The 18,736-nt window shown below is 31.2% G+C and overlaps 1 long non-coding RNA gene across 2 annotated transcripts in view; it reads right to left on the bottom strand.

Annotated features, from left to right (window-relative positions):
• The window catches only part of LOC127700617 (uncharacterized), a 74,207-nt gene extending 55,759 nt beyond the window's left edge, over positions 1 to 18,448 (bottom strand). Inside the window, exons 1-4 of one of the 2 annotated variants that reach the window (XR_007981663.1) lie at positions 18,263 to 18,445; positions 16,504 to 16,746; positions 15,485 to 15,622; positions 13,698 to 13,834 (exon numbers count right to left, since the gene is read on the bottom strand). This is a non-coding gene — a long non-coding RNA (uncharacterized LOC127700617). Of the gene's footprint in view, positions 1 to 13,697; positions 13,835 to 15,484; positions 15,623 to 16,503; positions 16,747 to 18,262 lie in introns of those variants that run through there. The other variant, XR_007981662.1, reaches the window with a different exon arrangement.
• Between the last annotated feature and the right edge of the window lie 288 nt (positions 18,449 to 18,736).

An 18,736-nucleotide genomic window follows, 5' to 3' on the forward strand; every position in this document is an offset into this window, starting at 1 on the left:
TCTGACACTTGTGCAACAACTGGAATTTGAGACGCGACATATTTTAGTTGCCTGTACATCCTATAATTTTCACCGTAATAAATAAAGTGCATAATTTTTTATTTTTTTCCACACAAGTACAGCTATACTAGTTTTCTTCAGGTTTAATTTGTAGTTCTGTGGTAACATGACACCAGTAAAGAGCTTTTTTGGAACTAGTAAGTGGTTAATGGGTCCTTACTTATTCATTTAGCCCTCATATTTAGCTGAAATAGAGATAGCCTTAGGGGTTTCTTTACATTGACAAGACAATTTTTTGGACAAAGAATGTGATTATGATTGTAGATCAGCAAGATTAAATAGTTTATTCATTTTCCATGCAAATGTCATTAATTTATTTGATTTTCTGACCCTGAAAAGCACAATAAAGCTAAATTGATTATGTAAGGGGACATAATTTAACTGAATGCATACATGAGAAATAGACAATGAGTCAACTTAAAGATATATTCTAGTACATGTATTGTCAAAAAGATCTTTGAATAATAGTAAACTGCCATCTAAAGAGTCTTGTTATATTGCCTTCATAATCTGGAAATGCTTAAAGTAATGTAAGGCATGCTGTAAAATGTGGAATGGACTTTACTATCATTTTTCATGATTTGGTGCTTAAACTGTTTCTTTCAGTCAGATTAACTATAAATAGAGTTGGCAATCCAATAATTCCTCCTGAATCACCATGGTTTACTTCTGTGTTGATTTGAAACAACATATATTTGGGTTTTGTTCACTCCTTAAGTAAAAAATGTTCAGATGAAAAAAAAGTGAAAATCTGCCAGTTGGGGTAGGGGTATACTTTTTAATTTTTTTTTGGTAAGAAATAAGTGAAGACTAGTATTCTTTATTGTAATATGTTTCCTAGTAAGAAGTCTATGCATCATAGGTGTCATGACTGATTTCAAGTTTGTAATGTCTTGGTTAAGGTAGCACGGTAGTATTTGCATTCCAGAATTTAGGTTGCTCTTTTGTGTACCCTACTTAGGTCAATGTATCTGAACAGTGTGATTGGACTAAAAATACAGTATCAACTGAACATACTTTCCCAAACCGGGGGATGAATCAGGTGTAGAAAAATATGAAGTAATTTTACATACAGGTGAAAATGAATTTTTGAGAATTTTTTAAAATTTTGTATTCACTGCATGATAAAAGACCTAAAAGCACTAGTGGCCTTAGGTTTTTAAAAATAGCAAAAAAAGTAAACGGTCATGATACATATTCAAATTTATTTCTGATTAGTATAATGAAAGTACTTCAGTTAACTGTGTATGTAGAATTTTTCGCAGTGCTAGAAAGTGGTGAAAATCCTAAAAAGGCTATCATTATCCCTTATGGGCCAGGAAATACTACCGTGCCACCTTAACTGTGATATATATGTTTACACAAAATTAATAAAGGTATTTTTTTTACCTATGCAATTTGTAAGTTTATCAATAAAAAGTTGATTAAGGGCAACTAGAATAAAAACAGCCCTTAAATTTCACCCCTGGGAGTGAAAATTGCTGATTCAGCAAATTTTGCCTGATCTGTGGATAATAATGTTAAAATTTACCTAGAAAGTAAAATTTCTTTATTTTTAAGTAACTTGCAATACATTTTTAATTATAAAGTTTCGTTTTAACTTTTCGCAGTGTCTGACACTTGTGCAACAACTGGAATTTGAGACGCGACATATTTTAGTTGCCTGTACATCCTATAATTTTCACCGTAATAAATAAAGTGCATAATTTTTTATTTTTTTCCACACAAGTACAGCTATACTAGTTTTCTTCAGGTTTAATTTGTAGTTCTGTGGTAACATGACACCAGTAAAGAGCTTTTTTGGAACTAGTAAGTGGTTAATGGGTCCTTACTTATTCATTTAGCCCTCATATTTAGCTGAAATAGAGATAGCCTTAGGGGTTTCTTTACATTGACAAGACAATTTTTTGGACAAAGAATGTGATTATGATTGTAGATCAGCAAGATTAAATAGTTTATTCATTTTCCATGCAAATGTCATTAATTTATTTGATTTTCTGACCCTGAAAAGCACAATAAAGCTAAATTGATTATGTAAGGGGACATAATTTAACTGAATGCATACATGAGAAATAGACAATGAGTCAACTTAAAGATATATTCTAGTACATGTATTGTCAAAAAGATCTTTGAATAATAGTAAACTGCCATCTAAAGAGTCTTGTTATATTGCCTTCATAATCTGGAAATGCTTAAAGTAATGTAAGGCATGCTGTAAAATGTGGAATGGACTTTACTATCATTTTTCATGATTTGGTGCTTAAACTGTTTCTTTCAGTCAGATTAACTATAAATAGAGTTGGCAATCCAATAATTCCTCCTGAATCACCATGGTTTACTTCTGTGTTGATTTGAAACAACATATATTTGGGTTTTGTTCACTCCTTAAGTAAAAAATGTTCAGATGAAAAAAAAGTGAAAATCTGCCAGTTGGGGTAGGGGTATACTTTTTAATTTTTTTTTGGTAAGAAATAAGTGAAGACTAGTATTCTTTATTGTAATATGTTTCCTAGTAAGAAGTCTATGCATCATAGGTGTCATGACTGATTTCAAGTTTGTAATGTCTTGGTTAACTGTGATATATATGTTTACACAAAATTAATAAAGGTATTTTTTTTACCTATGCAATTTGTAAGTTTATCAATAAAAAGTTGATTAAGGGCAACTAGAATAAAAACAGCCCTTAAATTTCACCCCTGGGAGTGAAAATTGCTGATTCAGCAAATTTTGCCTGATCTGTGGATAATAATGTTAAAATTTACCTAGAAAGTAAAATTTCTTTATTTTTAAGTAACTTGCAATACATTTTTAATTATAAAGTTTCGTTTTAACTTTTCGCAGTGTCTGACACTTGTGCAACAACTGGAATTTGAGACGCGACATATTTTAGTTGCCTGTACATCCTATAATTTTCACCGTAATAAATAAAGTGCATAATTTTTTATTTTTTTCCACACAAGTACAGCTATACTAGTTTTCTTCAGGTTTAATTTGTAGTTCTGTGGTAACATGACACCAGTAAAGAGCTTTTTTGGAACTAGTAAGTGGTTAATGGGTCCTTACTTATTCATTTAGCCCTCATATTTAGCTGAAATAGAGATAGCCTTAGGGGTTTCTTTACATTGACAAGACAATTTTTTGGACAAAGAATGTGATTATGATTGTAGATCAGCAAGATTAAATAGTTTATTCATTTTCCATGCAAATGTCATTAATTTATTTGATTTTCTGACCCTGAAAAGCACAATAAAGCTAAATTGATTATGTAAGGGGACATAATTTAACTGAATGCATACATGAGAAATAGACAATGAGTCAACTTAAAGATATATTCTAGTACATGTATTGTCAAAAAGATCTTTGAATAATAGTAAACTGCCATCTAAAGAGTCTTGTTATATTGCCTTCATAATCTGGAAATGCTTAAAGTAATGTAAGGCATGCTGTAAAATGTGGAATGGACTTTACTATCATTTTTCATGATTTGGTGCTTAAACTGTTTCTTTCAGTCAGATTAACTATAAATAGAGTTGGCAATCCAATAATTCCTCCTGAATCACCATGGTTTACTTCTGTGTTGATTTGAAACAACATATATTTGGGTTTTGTTCACTCCTTAAGTAAAAAATGTTCAGATGAAAAAAAAGTGAAAATCTGCCAGTTGGGGTAGGGGTATACTTTTTAATTTTTTTTTGGTAAGAAATAAGTGAAGACTAGTATTCTTTATTGTAATATGTTTCCTAGTAAGAAGTCTATGCATCATAGGTGTCATGACTGATTTCAAGTTTGTAATGTCTTGGTTAAGGTAGCACGGTAGTATTTGCATTCCAGAATTTAGGTTGCTCTTTTGTGTACCCTACTTAGGTCAATGTATCTGAACAGTGTGATTGGACTAAAAATACAGTATCAACTGAATATACTTTCCCAAACCGGGGGATGAATCAGGTGTAGAAAAATATGAAGTAATTTTACATACAGGTGAAAATGAATTTTTGAGAATTTTTTAAAATTTTGTATTCACTGCATGATAAAAGACCTAAAAGCACTAGTGGCCTTAGGTTTTTAAAAATAGCAAAAAAAGTAAACGGTCATGATACATATTCAAATTTATTTCTGATTAGTATAATGAAAGTACTTCAGTTAACTGTGTATGTAGAATTTTTCGCAGTGCTAGAAAGTGGTGAAAATCCTAAAAAGGCTATCATTATCCCTTATGGGCCAGGAAATACTACCGTGCCACCTTAACTGTGATATATATGTTTACACAAAATTAATAAAGGTATTTTTTTTACCTATGCAATTTGTAAGTTTATCAATAAAAAGTTGATTAAGGGCAACTAGAATAAAAACAGCCCTTAAATTTCACCCCTGGGAGTGAAAATTGCTGATTCAGCAAATTTTGCCTGATCTGTGGATAATAATGTTAAAATTTACCTAGAAAGTAAAATTTCTTTATTTTTAAGTAACTTGCAATACATTTTTAATTATAAAGTTTCGTTTTAACTTTTCGCAGTGTCTGACACTTGTGCAACAACTGGAATTTGAGACGCGACATATTTTAGTTGCCTGTACATCCTATAATTTTCACCGTAATAAATAAAGTGCATAATTTTTTATTTTTTTCCACACAAGTACAGCTATACTAGTTTTCTTCAGGTTTAATTTGTAGTTCTGTGGTAACATGACACCAGTAAAGAGCTTTTTTGGAACTAGTAAGTGGTTAATGGGTCCTTACTTATTCATTTAGCCCTCATATTTAGCTGAAATAGAGATAGCCTTAGGGGTTTCTTTACATTGACAAGACAATTTTTTGGACAAAGAATGTGATTATGATTGTAGATCAGCAAGATTAAATAGTTTATTCATTTTCCATGCAAATGTCATTAATTTATTTGATTTTCTGACCCTGAAAAGCACAATAAAGCTAAATTGATTATGTAAGGGGACATAATTTAACTGAATGCATACATGAGAAATAGACAATGAGTCAACTTAAAGATATATTCTAGTACATGTATTGTCAAAAAGATCTTTGAATAATAGTAAACTGCCATCTAAAGAGTCTTGTTATATTGCCTTCATAATCTGGAAATGCTTAAAGTAATGTAAGGCATGCTGTAAAATGTGGAATGGACTTTACTATCATTTTTCATGATTTGGTGCTTAAACTGTTTCTTTCAGTCAGATTAACTATAAATAGAGTTGGCAATCCAATAATTCCTCCTGAATCACCATGGTTTACTTCTGTGTTGATTTGAAACAACATATATTTGGGTTTTGTTCACTCCTTAAGTAAAAAATGTTCAGATGAAAAAAAAGTGAAAATCTGCCAGTTGGGGTAGGGGTATACTTTTTAATTTTTTTTTGGTAAGAAATAAGTGAAGACTAGTATTCTTTATTGTAATATGTTTCCTAGTAAGAAGTCTATGCATCATAGGTGTCATGACTGATTTCAAGTTTGTAATGTCTTGGTTAAGGTAGCACGGTAGTATTTGCATTCCAGAATTTAGGTTGCTCTTTTGTGTACCCTACTTAGGTCAATGTATCTGAACAGTGTGATTGGACTAAAAATACAGTATCAACTGAACACACTTTCCCAAACCTGGGGGATGAATAAGGTGTAGAAAAATATGAAGTAATTTTACATACAGGTGAAAATGAATTTTTGAGAATTTTTTAAAATTTTGTATTCACTGCATGATAAAAGACCTAAAAGCACTAGTGGCCTTAGGTTTTTAAAAATAGCAAAAAAAGTAAACGGTCATGATACATATTCAAATTTATTTCTGATTAGTATAATGAAAGTACTTCAGTTAACTGTGTATGTAGAATTTTTCGCAGTGCTAGAAAGTGGTGAAAATCCTAAAAAGGCTATCATTATCCCTTATGGGCCAGGAAATACTACCGTGCCACCTTAACTGTGATATATATGTTTACACAAAATTAATAAAGGTATTTTTTTTACCTATGCAATTTGTAAGTTTATCAATAAAAAGTTGATTAAGGGCAACTAGAATAAAAACAGCCCTTAAATTTCACCCCTGGGAGTGAAAATTGCTGATTCAGCAAATTTTGCCTGATCTGTGGATAATAATGTTAAAATTTACCTAGAAAGTAAAATTTCTTTATTTTTAAGTAACTTGCAATACATTTTTAATTATAAAGTTTCGTTTTAACTTTTCGCAGTGTCTGACACTTGTGCAACAACTGGAATTTGAGACGCGACATATTTTAGTTGCCTGTACATCCTATAATTTTCACCGTAATAAATAAAGTGCATAATTTTTTATTTTTTTCCACACAAGTACAGCTATACTAGTTTTCTTCAGGTTTAATTTGTAGTTCTGTGGTAACATGACACCAGTAAAGAGCTTTTTTGGAACTAGTAAGTGGTTAATGGGTCCTTACTTATTCATTTAGCCCTCATATTTAGCTGAAATAGAGATAGCCTTAGGGGTTTCTTTACATTGACAAGACAATTTTTTGGACAAAGAATGTGATTATGATTGTAGATCAGCAAGATTAAATAGTTTATTCATTTTCCATGCAAATGTCATTAATTTATTTGATTTTCTGACCCTGAAAAGCACAATAAAGCTAAATTGATTATGTAAGGGGACATAATTTAACTGAATGCATACATGAGAAATAGACAATGAGTCAACTTAAAGATATATTCTAGTACATGTATTGTCAAAAAGATCTTTGAATAATAGTAAACTGCCATCTAAAGAGTCTTGTTATATTGCCTTCATAATCTGGAAATGCTTAAAGTAATGTAAGGCATGCTGTAAAATGTGGAATGGACTTTACTATCATTTTTCATGATTTGGTGCTTAAACTGTTTCTTTCAGTCAGATTAACTATAAATAGAGTTGGCAATCCAATAATTCCTCCTGAATCACCATGGTTTACTTCTGTGTTGATTTGAAACAACATATATTTGGGTTTTGTTCACTCCTTAAGTAAAAAATGTTCAGATGAAAAAAAAGTGAAAATCTGCCAGTTGGGGTAGGGGTATACTTTTTAATTTTTTTTTGGTAAGAAATAAGTGAAGACTAGTATTCTTTATTGTAATATGTTTCCTAGTAAGAAGTCTATGCATCATAGGTGTCATGACTGATTTCAAGTTTGTAATGTCTTGGTTAACTGTGATATATATGTTTACACAAAATTAATAAAGGTATTTTTTTTACCTATGCAATTTGTAAGTTTATCAATAAAAAGTTGATTAAGGGCAACTAGAATAAAAACAGCCCTTAAATTTCACCCCTGGGAGTGAAAATTGCTGATTCAGCAAATTTTGCCTGATCTGTGGATAATAATGTTAAAATTTACCTAGAAAGTAAAATTTCTTTATTTTTAAGTAACTTGCAATACATTTTTAATTATAAAGTTTCGTTTTAACTTTTCGCAGTGTCTGACACTTGTGCAACAACTGGAATTTGAGACGCGACATATTTTAGTTGCCTGTACATCCTATAATTTTCACCGTAATAAATAAAGTGCATAATTTTTTATTTTTTTCCACACAAGTACAGCTATACTAGTTTTCTTCAGGTTTAATTTGTAGTTCTGTGGTAACATGACACCAGTAAAGAGCTTTTTTGGAACTAGTAAGTGGTTAATGGGTCCTTACTTATTCATTTAGCCCTCATATTTAGCTGAAATAGAGATAGCCTTAGGGGTTTCTTTACATTGACAAGACAATTTTTTGGACAAAGAATGTGATTATGATTGTAGATCAGCAAGATTAAATAGTTTATTCATTTTCCATGCAAATGTCATTAATTTATTTGATTTTCTGACCCTGAAAAGCACAATAAAGCTAAATTGATTATGTAAGGGGACATAATTTAACTGAATGCATACATGAGAAATAGACAATGAGTCAACTTAAAGATATATTCTAGTACATGTATTGTCAAAAAGATCTTTGAATAATAGTAAACTGCCATCTAAAGAGTCTTGTTATATTGCCTTCATAATCTGGAAATGCTTAAAGTAATGTAAGGCATGCTGTAAAATGTGGAATGGACTTTACTATCATTTTTCATGATTTGGTGCTTAAACTGTTTCTTTCAGTCAGATTAACTATAAATAGAGTTGGCAATCCAATAATTCCTCCTGAATCACCATGGTTTACTTCTGTGTTGATTTGAAACAACATATATTTGGGTTTTGTTCACTCCTTAAGTAAAAAATGTTCAGATGAAAAAAAAGTGAAAATCTGCCAGTTGGGGTAGGGGTATACTTTTTAATTTTTTTTTGGTAAGAAATAAGTGAAGACTAGTATTCTTTATTGTAATATGTTTCCTAGTAAGAAGTCTATGCATCATAGGTGTCATGACTGATTTCAAGTTTGTAATGTCTTGGTTAAGGTAGCACAGTAGTATTTGCATTCCAGAATTAAGGTTGCTCTTTTGTGTACCCTACTTAGGTCAATGTATCTGAACAGTGTGATTGGACTAAAAATACAGTATCAACTGAACATACTTTCCCAAACCGGGGGATGAATCAGGTGTAGAAAAATATGAAGTAATTTTACATACAGGTGAAAATGAATTTTTGAGAATTTTTTAAAATTTTGTATTCACTGCATGATAAAAGACCTAAAAGCACTAGTGGCCTTAGGTTTTTAAAAATAGCAAAAAAAGTAAACGGTCATGATACATATTCAAATTTATTTCTGATTAGTATAATGAAAGTACTTCAGTTAACTGTGTATGTAGAATTTTTCGCAGTGCTAGAAAGTGGTGAAAATCCTAAAAAGGCTATCATTATCCCTTATGGGCCAGGAAATACTACCGTGCCACCTATACCTTCATATAGGAAGAGACCCGGTTTGAAAAAGTTGTGTAATTTTAGAACTTTTCCGGATTGGCATAAACAGCGATACGGTGATTTCATCTAAAAGCTGTTGCAACCTACGCTAACTTACTGTACTAAAGAGCACATTTTGAAGGAGCGTATCATTTAACATGTTGTCTTTATTTCCTTTTTTTGTTAGTTGTCATTCGTTTGGTTGGTGGACAGGTCATGTTTTTAAATTATGTTTAACTTTTACGATACATGGTCTAGACAGGCAAAGCGGAAATGTGTTGTCCGTTGTTTTTTTCTTTGTTTTTTAGTCTTTTTCGGAGGAGTGGGGTGTTTGTGGTTGGTATGGTATCATGGTTGAACTTTCAAATATTTTTGATAATACCAATTATCTTTTTTATGAATTATCTTCAAAAAAAATATTTTTATACGATTGCGTTAAATCCTTACATCGTGTATATTAAGAAAAAATGTGGTTTCTCTAATTATATGAAAAAAACAACAGTGACGTGATTAGAAAAATCATTGTTTGGCGTAATTAACATAGTTGATTATAAAATGGTGTTTTCATTTGTGTGTTTCGTTTTTGGTAAATCCATTCCATAGCAGTGTTTTACAATCCAACAAACTTAGTCCAATTTCAGATGACAAGGTTCCATACTGGGAAGTTGTTGTATATCAATAAAGAAGACTGAATACATGAACGTTCACATACTTTATTTTTCCATACAACATATTTACAGTCAGTTCATAAAACATATTTACAAAGCAGTAATCGTGGCAACATACGTTAACCCGCCGCTACTCACAGATCGAGAGCTGGGCGAACCGATGCGTCACATGGGTTTCTCTCTTTTTTCTGACTCCCTTTTTTTCAAAATTAACCTTTATAAAACATATGATCATAGAAACGTTTTGACCAATGACAATGGAAAAAGGTACTTATAAACAAATAGTTTCCAAACAATGAAATATATAAAAAGCAGATTAAATTAAGCGTTAATTGACATTATTCACTCTATATACAGTTTGTATGTTGACAAATAAATTACAGATTCATATTCAGATTCAATAGTTTATTAAAGTCTCACCACATACAACATAGTTAAAACAAGATACAATTATTTAATTAAATATAAAGTAAACATATTTAAAACAATTAAATATATGTATGTGCCATTCTTAAAAGAATTATGAGAGACTATTAAAATACATATCTATACTAATTCATTTTATAAAATGCTACAAATAGTTAATGATATAAAATACTGTTTCTCCTTGTTAAAATGTTATTGCAGGTTTTGGCAACAATATTACACGTATTGCTATTTTTAAACATATATATAAACTTTTCTTCATCAGACAAGTTTAAAAACATATCATTATGACACAATATATCAATAAACAGAGCATGTCTTAGATCTTCATACAATGAACAATTTAAAAGTACATGTTTTTCATCCTCTAAAATATTGCAGTTCAAACAGACTCTTTCGTCTAGATTTTTCTTTTCATATCGACCAGTTTCAATTTTTAAGGGTGCTACACCACATCTAAATTTTGAAAAAGCACTACGATGACGTAGTGGTATTTTCTGTAGCAAATATTGTTCAGTGTTATAAGTATATTTAAAGAGTTTATATGTTCTCAATTTACAACCAGTACTATATGAAAATATTCTTGTACACCAGTCTTTTTTATATCTATCAAACATTTTCTCTTCTAACTGAGATATACTATAACTATCAAGAAAATTTTCATTTATTTTACAATATCTTTCATCTTTACATTGATGACCATTGTTGTCAAAAAATATTCTCACGACATAATCTTAATCTTAATCCATAAATATTTCCGAGTAACGCTAAAACGACTAATAAATGTCTCTTATAAAATTATTTGAAAATAGTTCAAAATCTTGTTTCCAGAACAAAATGCACTTCTTGCTTAATAAAAATATTGAAACTTAATTGCTTATGCGAAATAATTAATTTTGATACCAAACACGACATAAAAAGAAGAAAATGCTAAAATTCACAATTCATGCATTTTTACAACATGACAACTCTCCCAACACCCCTCTAGCTTCGGACCCCGAAGCTGTATATATTTTTGACATCAACATCTACATTTGACATAAACATTTCTCAATTTTTAGAATTTGGCGTATTATTTTTTTTAAAACGATTATGCGGACGAACCCCAAATACATAAACGTAAGTGAGAACCATTTTCACGAAAATAAAAACCAAGTTATATACAAAAACAAAACATCGTCTATTTAATGCTAGGTTTTGGTCCGTTGAGGTCCGAAATTCATCTTAGGCAGGTCCCTATAACCTCCTTTAAATTTCGACCCGGACAGAATACCGTTTACCACTTTCAATAGAACAATATCTTGGTCAAAGTTATCAGAATGCCCTCCTTAGCTTTGAATAACCTGTCAATTGCTTCAATTAGCTTTGTGACAAATACAAACGATATCAAGTTTTGTTTTCTCGTAGATTACAAGGTGCGTGATCATGGATTTTAAATCGCTCGTCTTCATGAATTAAAAAAATAAAAATTGATTGCACAAAAATTTATATTGATTTTGACTGAGCTTATAAAAAATTCTTTTAGTTGATCAGACTACGTTTAGCACTATAAACATCAAGAAAAAGAAACAATAGACCGGCTATAGGACTTCAACAAGATACGAAATCGTTCAATCAAAAGCAATAAAATATGCAAGTGTGAAAAAAAATGTAAATTATAAAGCAAATGTATTAATATAAATTCAAACTGAAGTTCAATACAAGTGTGAGTAATTTCAAATAGTATCTCATTTCACAATTAAAATAGAACCGTCTTATCTTCATACGGCACATCACATCCATGGTAGAATCCACCATATTGTGAATACAAGTGGTCACATCCACTTTAGCAAATAAATCACAAGCGGCAAATCTTGAGTTGTTCGTGGTCATGGTCGAGGAATGTCATGTATTTTCGATATTGCTGTTCGTTGTTTATGGTCGTTTAAGCAAAATGTATGTCCATATTTTCACAATAAAGGATTGGGGAAATAAATTTCGAGTTACTGGCATCAAGTTCTTCAATTGGGACACTCATCTTGGCAGCGAAAGGTAGCACAGGATCGGCACTCATCCTCCACCATTTGACGTGATTAGAAAAATCATTGTTTGGCGTAATTAACATAGTTGATTATAAAATGGTGTTTGTTTCGTTTGTGTGTTTCGTTTTTGGTAAATCCATTCCATCATAGATAAATAGCAGTGTTTAACAATCCAACAAACTTAGTCCAATTTCAGATGACAAGGTTTCATACTGGGAAGTTGTTGTATATCAATAAAGAAGACTGGATACATGAACGTTCACATACTTTATTTTTCCATACAACATATTTACAGTCAGTTCATAAAACATATTTACAAAGCAGTAATCGTGGCAACATACATTAACCCGCCGCTACTCACAGATCGAGAGCGGGGCGAACGTATGCGTCACATGGTTCTCTCTCTTTTCTCTGACTCCCTTTTTTTTCAAAATTAACCTTTATAAAACATATGATCATAGAAACGTTTTGACCAATGACAATGGAAAAAGGTACTTATAAACAAATAGTTTCCAAACAATGAAATATATAAAAAAGCAGATTAAATTAAGTGTTAAATGACACTATTCACTCCATATACAGTTCAATTCAAATCCAAACACGACATGAAAAGAAGAAAATGCTAAAATTCACAATTTTACGCATTTTTACAACATGACAACAGTTTTTTTCATCTCTCCTTTATAATTCATATTTTGGTTCGTGGACCCAAATTTAATAATGTAACTTTATCAGATCATCTAGTTTCTTATATTACTTTAATACCGTAACAGCGTAAAATATACTTATTAGTATAACGACAGATACGAAGGCGGAAAAAACAATAGTTACTTATTTACACATGATACTAAATCATCATAAGATTCAACCGTTAAAAATTACGTAGTATTATCATTTGTATCTCTCAACTACCTATTGTTCTAGACCCTCATGGATAGTCCAGGTCGCTAAACCCTCCTGTACTAACTGATAACGTGTAAATTGCATTTAAAATTTTAAAGTACGAATTCAAATTTTAGTACTCAGTGGTATCATCAGCTCAGTGCCGAATGCTTAACACTAACATCACCTGCTTCTTGTGACGGAGTTGAATATTCAATATTTAAATGTCAATTTTTCAACTTTATTGTTCATAAATTCTTTTTATTTAATAAAAGTTCTTCAAAGTTCGCAAATCACGTTAGGAAGTATGCTGAATATATGGAAAACTTGAATTAAAAAGGACATATTAAGTACGTTAAAAATAATGAGATTTGTCAATAGATAAGCTTTCAATGAGGTTTACAGTCTCTGGTATTATATGTATTTTCAGAAAGTAACGTATTCTTTATAAAATGTGTAATATTCCCATTTATATGGTATTTTACTAAAATGCATGGTTTAAATAATTGATAAAATACACTCTTTAGACCAATTTATTTTTTCAGCTATGAAAATGATTTGAAAGAAGCAGAAGATTTTCAAAATTTGAATATGCACACGTTTCTCAAAAGAGGTCAATTTAGTCTGTTTTCTTTCAGTATCTTTAAAAAGTGGTTTTCAGAACGAAAGGATTCATGAGTAAACCGACTTTGTCCAATTTTACTTCCAATAACTATATTTGACGATACCGCCTTCTATGGCGTGGACGGCATACCACGCAGATGATGACAGTTGTGAGGCATGCGATCGCCAAAAGAGCACCAATGACTATGGCAATGATAACACCAACTGCTAATGCTAATACGCATGTTAATTCATCGATGCCATTTCCGCAGTTGTTGTATCCATTGCATGCCAAATTTCCAGGAATACAAAAGTCATTTTCACAGTTCAATTCGTTTCCATGACATGCTCCTACAAAAGAAATTCAGTCCTTATTACGATTCAAAGAGATACAGATTTACTATATGTTAAGTAAATCAATCTTCAGTTGGATCAGATAACTATAAGGTTTGTTTGTTTGTTTGTTTGTTTGTTGGTATTTGACGCCACTTTTAAGAACCTTAGCTATAATGGAGGCCAGTTTTTTTTCTGTTGCTGGATGAACCTTGAGTTCCCAGACAGAACCATCGACCTTTTGCATGAAAACTTTGGCAATACGCTCATGTCAATAAGGATCATAGTCGAACACACTTCACTTCGAAAGTCGAACTCGTTCACCTAGTATAGGTCCCAAAGTATTAAGTAATGTTACAGTCAGTTTGTATTATTTGTTACATCAGCGAAAATTGTCACAAAAAATAATCATACGATAAAAATTGATCATTAGTTATACTAAAATGTTCAGGAATTACAAGTATTTTTACTCGTAGGATAATTTTTTGTGTGAAAAGATCCACTGGTTTGTTCACTGGTAATTATAATTTACTGAAGTATTCTCTTTTTCAAACTGATGATTATTGCAAATATTCATTCAAAGCTTTGTATATAATGTTCATCTTGCAGAAGATATAGATATCGTTAGTTACCGCGAGATTTGATGTCTAGCCTATTTGTTTCAAATTCATACAAACGAAGTACGAGATGTAAATAGAATTAGGAATAGAAATTAAAATAGAAACTAAAAACGCACGGGCGAAATACTCAATCGTGAGTTGGTGGCCTCAAACTCAAGTGATAGGCTTTGCATTTCGAAAGTATTATTACCATTTCAAATAATTAACAAAAAATTATTCATTTGAATTTGAATTTGAATTTCTTTTATTTGATCAAATATTACTTTAGATCATGTGAAATATTGCACGTGTATATTAGTAATTGATTGTATGTTACTTGTTAACGTCAAGTGGCAATTACTTTAAGGGTGCAGAGAGCGTAGCATTGACCCTACACGAGGTATCGGATTAAAGTCTCAATTCCGATCGAACGTAGCTGCGAATTTATACATCACGCACTGCCAAATGGACGCCAAACTTCGGCAAGGGCTTTACTACCAGAAAGGACGACGTTCAGGTGACCATATTTCTATACCCAAGTCAACACTTGGAGCTTTGAATATGTACGGTTTTCTCGATTTATTTACATTGTATTTTTATTTCAAAAGCAGTTGTACTGAGAAAAGCGAAGATACCAATGAGGCAATCGAAATATCATCAGTCCAATAAAAGCAGACGACAAAAAAATGAAAGCGACGAAAGAGCCAACAACAATTGCAAAACATTACAAAGGACACGCATGCGCCACATATGATTGAGGTTGTAAAGGGGAGCTTTTCTTCCGTGTTTTCTTCTGTGTCGTATAAGCTGCAAGTAGACTTATCGTAAAAGATTTTAAGTATTCATTTTATAATTCTAAAAAAATAAAATGTATCTGTGTAAAATTTTACTATTCTCAATACAAATCTACGCCGATTATTTGTTATTCAAAATATGGCCGAATACTCTTTTACTAACCGATTTATGTATGCAAACCGACCATCCCAGACCCTTAGAACGAGATCGTTCAACAGCAAGTAGTAGTAGTAGTAGTAGTAGTAGAGTAGTAAGCGAACAAAAGTGAACAAACCTTTTTTAGCTTTTCTAGCCGACGTTACCAGTAGAGTGATTGTAGCTGTGCCTTTTTTATCATGGACGGTAAACGTCATATTCTGTTGCGTGGAGTTGTACAAATCTTTTTTAACAGAGCCACATAACCCGTTTGGACCTGTAAGTGATAAGTTTCATGGTTATGCCAATGGGAAGACTATTTTTGTAACTATTAAATTTGTAATTGGTTTTGTATATGAATGAAAAGATGTGTATGGTAAATTACACAACAACAAAACGACACAAATACTAATTATAAAAACCATTTTTTTTTTACCTTAGATCTTCAGTCCAAATTCAAAGATTCCTGTTCGCCGCAGTTAGCTTACAATTGCTTAATAAAATCGAAATAAAACAGGAATTGGATTTACTACGAAATCAATGAACACACTTGATGACCGTCTGACTTCGGCTATTAAATTGCTGTGTGAGACGTTAAACATCCAAGTCTTACTATCTAAGGCTTGATGGGTATTATATAAAACACTTTACAGGTGCCCGTGAAACTTCAACGTGGTTCGGACAATGTCAAAATTTAGACGCCATTTTTCAGATACAATGCAGTTTACTGCTATACAAATGGTTTTATGTTATTCTTTAATTTTGCATAAAAAAACTTATTCGCTAATCCCGTGTCTGTAGTGACGTTATAGCTATCAATAAACGTAATTTATTCATCGCTGGTAAATGATAAAGTCATGGATTTCGTTAACACAAAATAGATACATAGATTTGTTTTGTAAATTTTCTTTTCCCTGTAGAAAACTTATTACAAACGAGATATCACATCCTCATTTTTACTTGGGATTTTGTTCATAGAGCCCGTAAATTTAGATTCGATACATGTAAACTTATCGATCTTTGAAAAAAATTATTCTAAAATGATATCAATTTAACAGTGTTATGAGATCTTTAAATATTGTTTTTATCGGTACTAAGAATTAGTTTGTTATCAATAGATTAAATCATAAAAATTTAATTTAAAAAAGTCATTGGTACCTGTCAGTGTCTTGTTTTTTCCATGGTCATCAAAAATATCCAAACCAGATTGTCTGCACCCTTTAGAAGAATCAATTTTGAATATGTTCAAATATACTAATACACGTGACGATGAGTTTGGATTTAAGACAAACACTGTGCATGCACGGCTTTTCGACAAACGATGCGACTTGTCTATTACGAATAGAATATCTCCCTCTTCTGGTATTGGTACAGTTTTGTTGCAAGTTGATTTAAAGTATTCTGAAATAGATACAGAAAAATAATAAAGGTTACTGCAAAATTATGTTTGTTGAAATGGCGAGTGTCTATATACTTTTTGTTTCGTTTGGCTAGGTATCAAGATTTCAACTGATCGCTTCTTGTCGCCAGTTACTTTTTGTGTAAATTTTTGAATGCCGATATTCCAATCGCAGTTAATTCATCGAAATGATATAGGTTTCAAAAAATGTTAAATGGCGCATTCTAGGGGCAGATATTTCCCGTACATTTCGTATGTCACAATGCTTATCTTATTACGTCACAGTAAGAATTGATTGTTCAAGGACGTCATTTACCTCGCTTGACCTAGGGTCAAACGGTGTAACTCATTGATAAAAAACAACACGCGATTGGTGTCATAAGTTGCACGTTTCGTGCCCCCCTAACCTCAAATACGGGATCTATACCTGATACCACATAGGAATATGAAGTGAGATAAAACGCACATGTCTTACTGACTCAATGCATGAGGAACAATTTTTTATTTCTGTTAGATATATATAGGGAGAGAGATGTATGAACCACGATATTACTATTGATATATATATAATTATATATAGATATAAACGCCTAAAAAGTGTACAAAACAACACCAATATTAAAAAAAAAAAAAAAACATAAAATGTAAGTATCTATAAATATTTCGGATATCAGATATCCTTCATCAGTATGATTATGATGTAAAATGAACCATATCAATCTATTTTGATTTAACTACAACAATCTTTAAATTTATACAATTAAAACAGAACACCGCTTGTACAATTCTAAAATTTAGAAAATGACGTAGGTTAGGTATTTACAACAGAGACTGCATAGATATGCTTCTAACAAAAATAGTAATATGCGATATGAACTGGTACATTTCTAAAATTACACAGGTAAAGAAAGTTGAGTTATTACAACAAAGACTGCGTGGAAATACATTCCCAATGAACAGCAGATCATACTGTTGAAGGATATCTGTTACCCGAAATATTTATAGATAGTTACATTCAATGTTTCCTTATTTTTAATATTGGTGTTGTTTTGTATACTTTTAGGCGTTTAAATCTATATATAATTATATAAGAAAATTAATATAAGATAATGACGGTTTCAATTCATCACTTTTACTAGCGCTTTCACTGCTTTCACAGATCTTAAAATGTTTCGTAAAAATTAAAATAATATTTATCATTCAATCCCGGGTTGAGAATGTTTATGAAGAATTCTTCTTTCTTCTTCCGGAGAAAATCATTTTGACGATTGACCATATACAACGGAAATATTTTAAATCGTCCATTAGAACAACGATGAAAATTGTCATAACCCCTCAGTGATGATTGTTAAATCTTCATGGTTGGTTTGCTGTCTATGTACAGTCATTCTAGTCCGCAGTTCTGTTTTTGTATATATATTATTATATATATATATCAATAGTACACAATGTTCGGCTCATAATATATCACACAAGTAAAATTTCAAAGACTAAGAATTATATAAACAAAAAGCTTACTCGTTTGAATTGAATTCACGTTTGCAACTACAATCAGTGTAATAAATATGCACAAAACAGCCATCTTATTTCTTCCTCTTTGTGCATAATGAGGAAGTACTAATACGGAGACACTGTGAATCATGTGATATCAATAGGTCATATTAGTATCTTTTAAAAGTCTGGTAAATGGAGAATATGCCAGCTAGCACTTCCTTTTTAACTAAAGTATCTAATCTTCGATTGGTTGGAGTTTTTTTTTTACCTGAACTCACTTAATTCACAATGGAATCGTTGTTAATCATAAACCACACATTTTTGATACACTGTCACATTTAAATAGTTTTGTACTTATGGACAAGAACTTGTATAGAATATATGATTTGATATAATTATAATTAAGAAAGGATTCACAAGTAGATAACTTACAAAATTAACATTAAGGTTTAATGCCGATCTTAGCTGTTTTTTCAATATAGTATCAATTCAAAAAGG

This window comes from Mytilus californianus, unplaced genomic scaffold (assembly GCF_021869535.1).
Source record: "Mytilus californianus isolate M0D057914Y unplaced genomic scaffold, xbMytCali1.0.p SCAF_5, whole genome shotgun sequence".
Taxonomy (NCBI): Eukaryota; Metazoa; Mollusca; class Bivalvia; order Mytilida; family Mytilidae; genus Mytilus; species Mytilus californianus.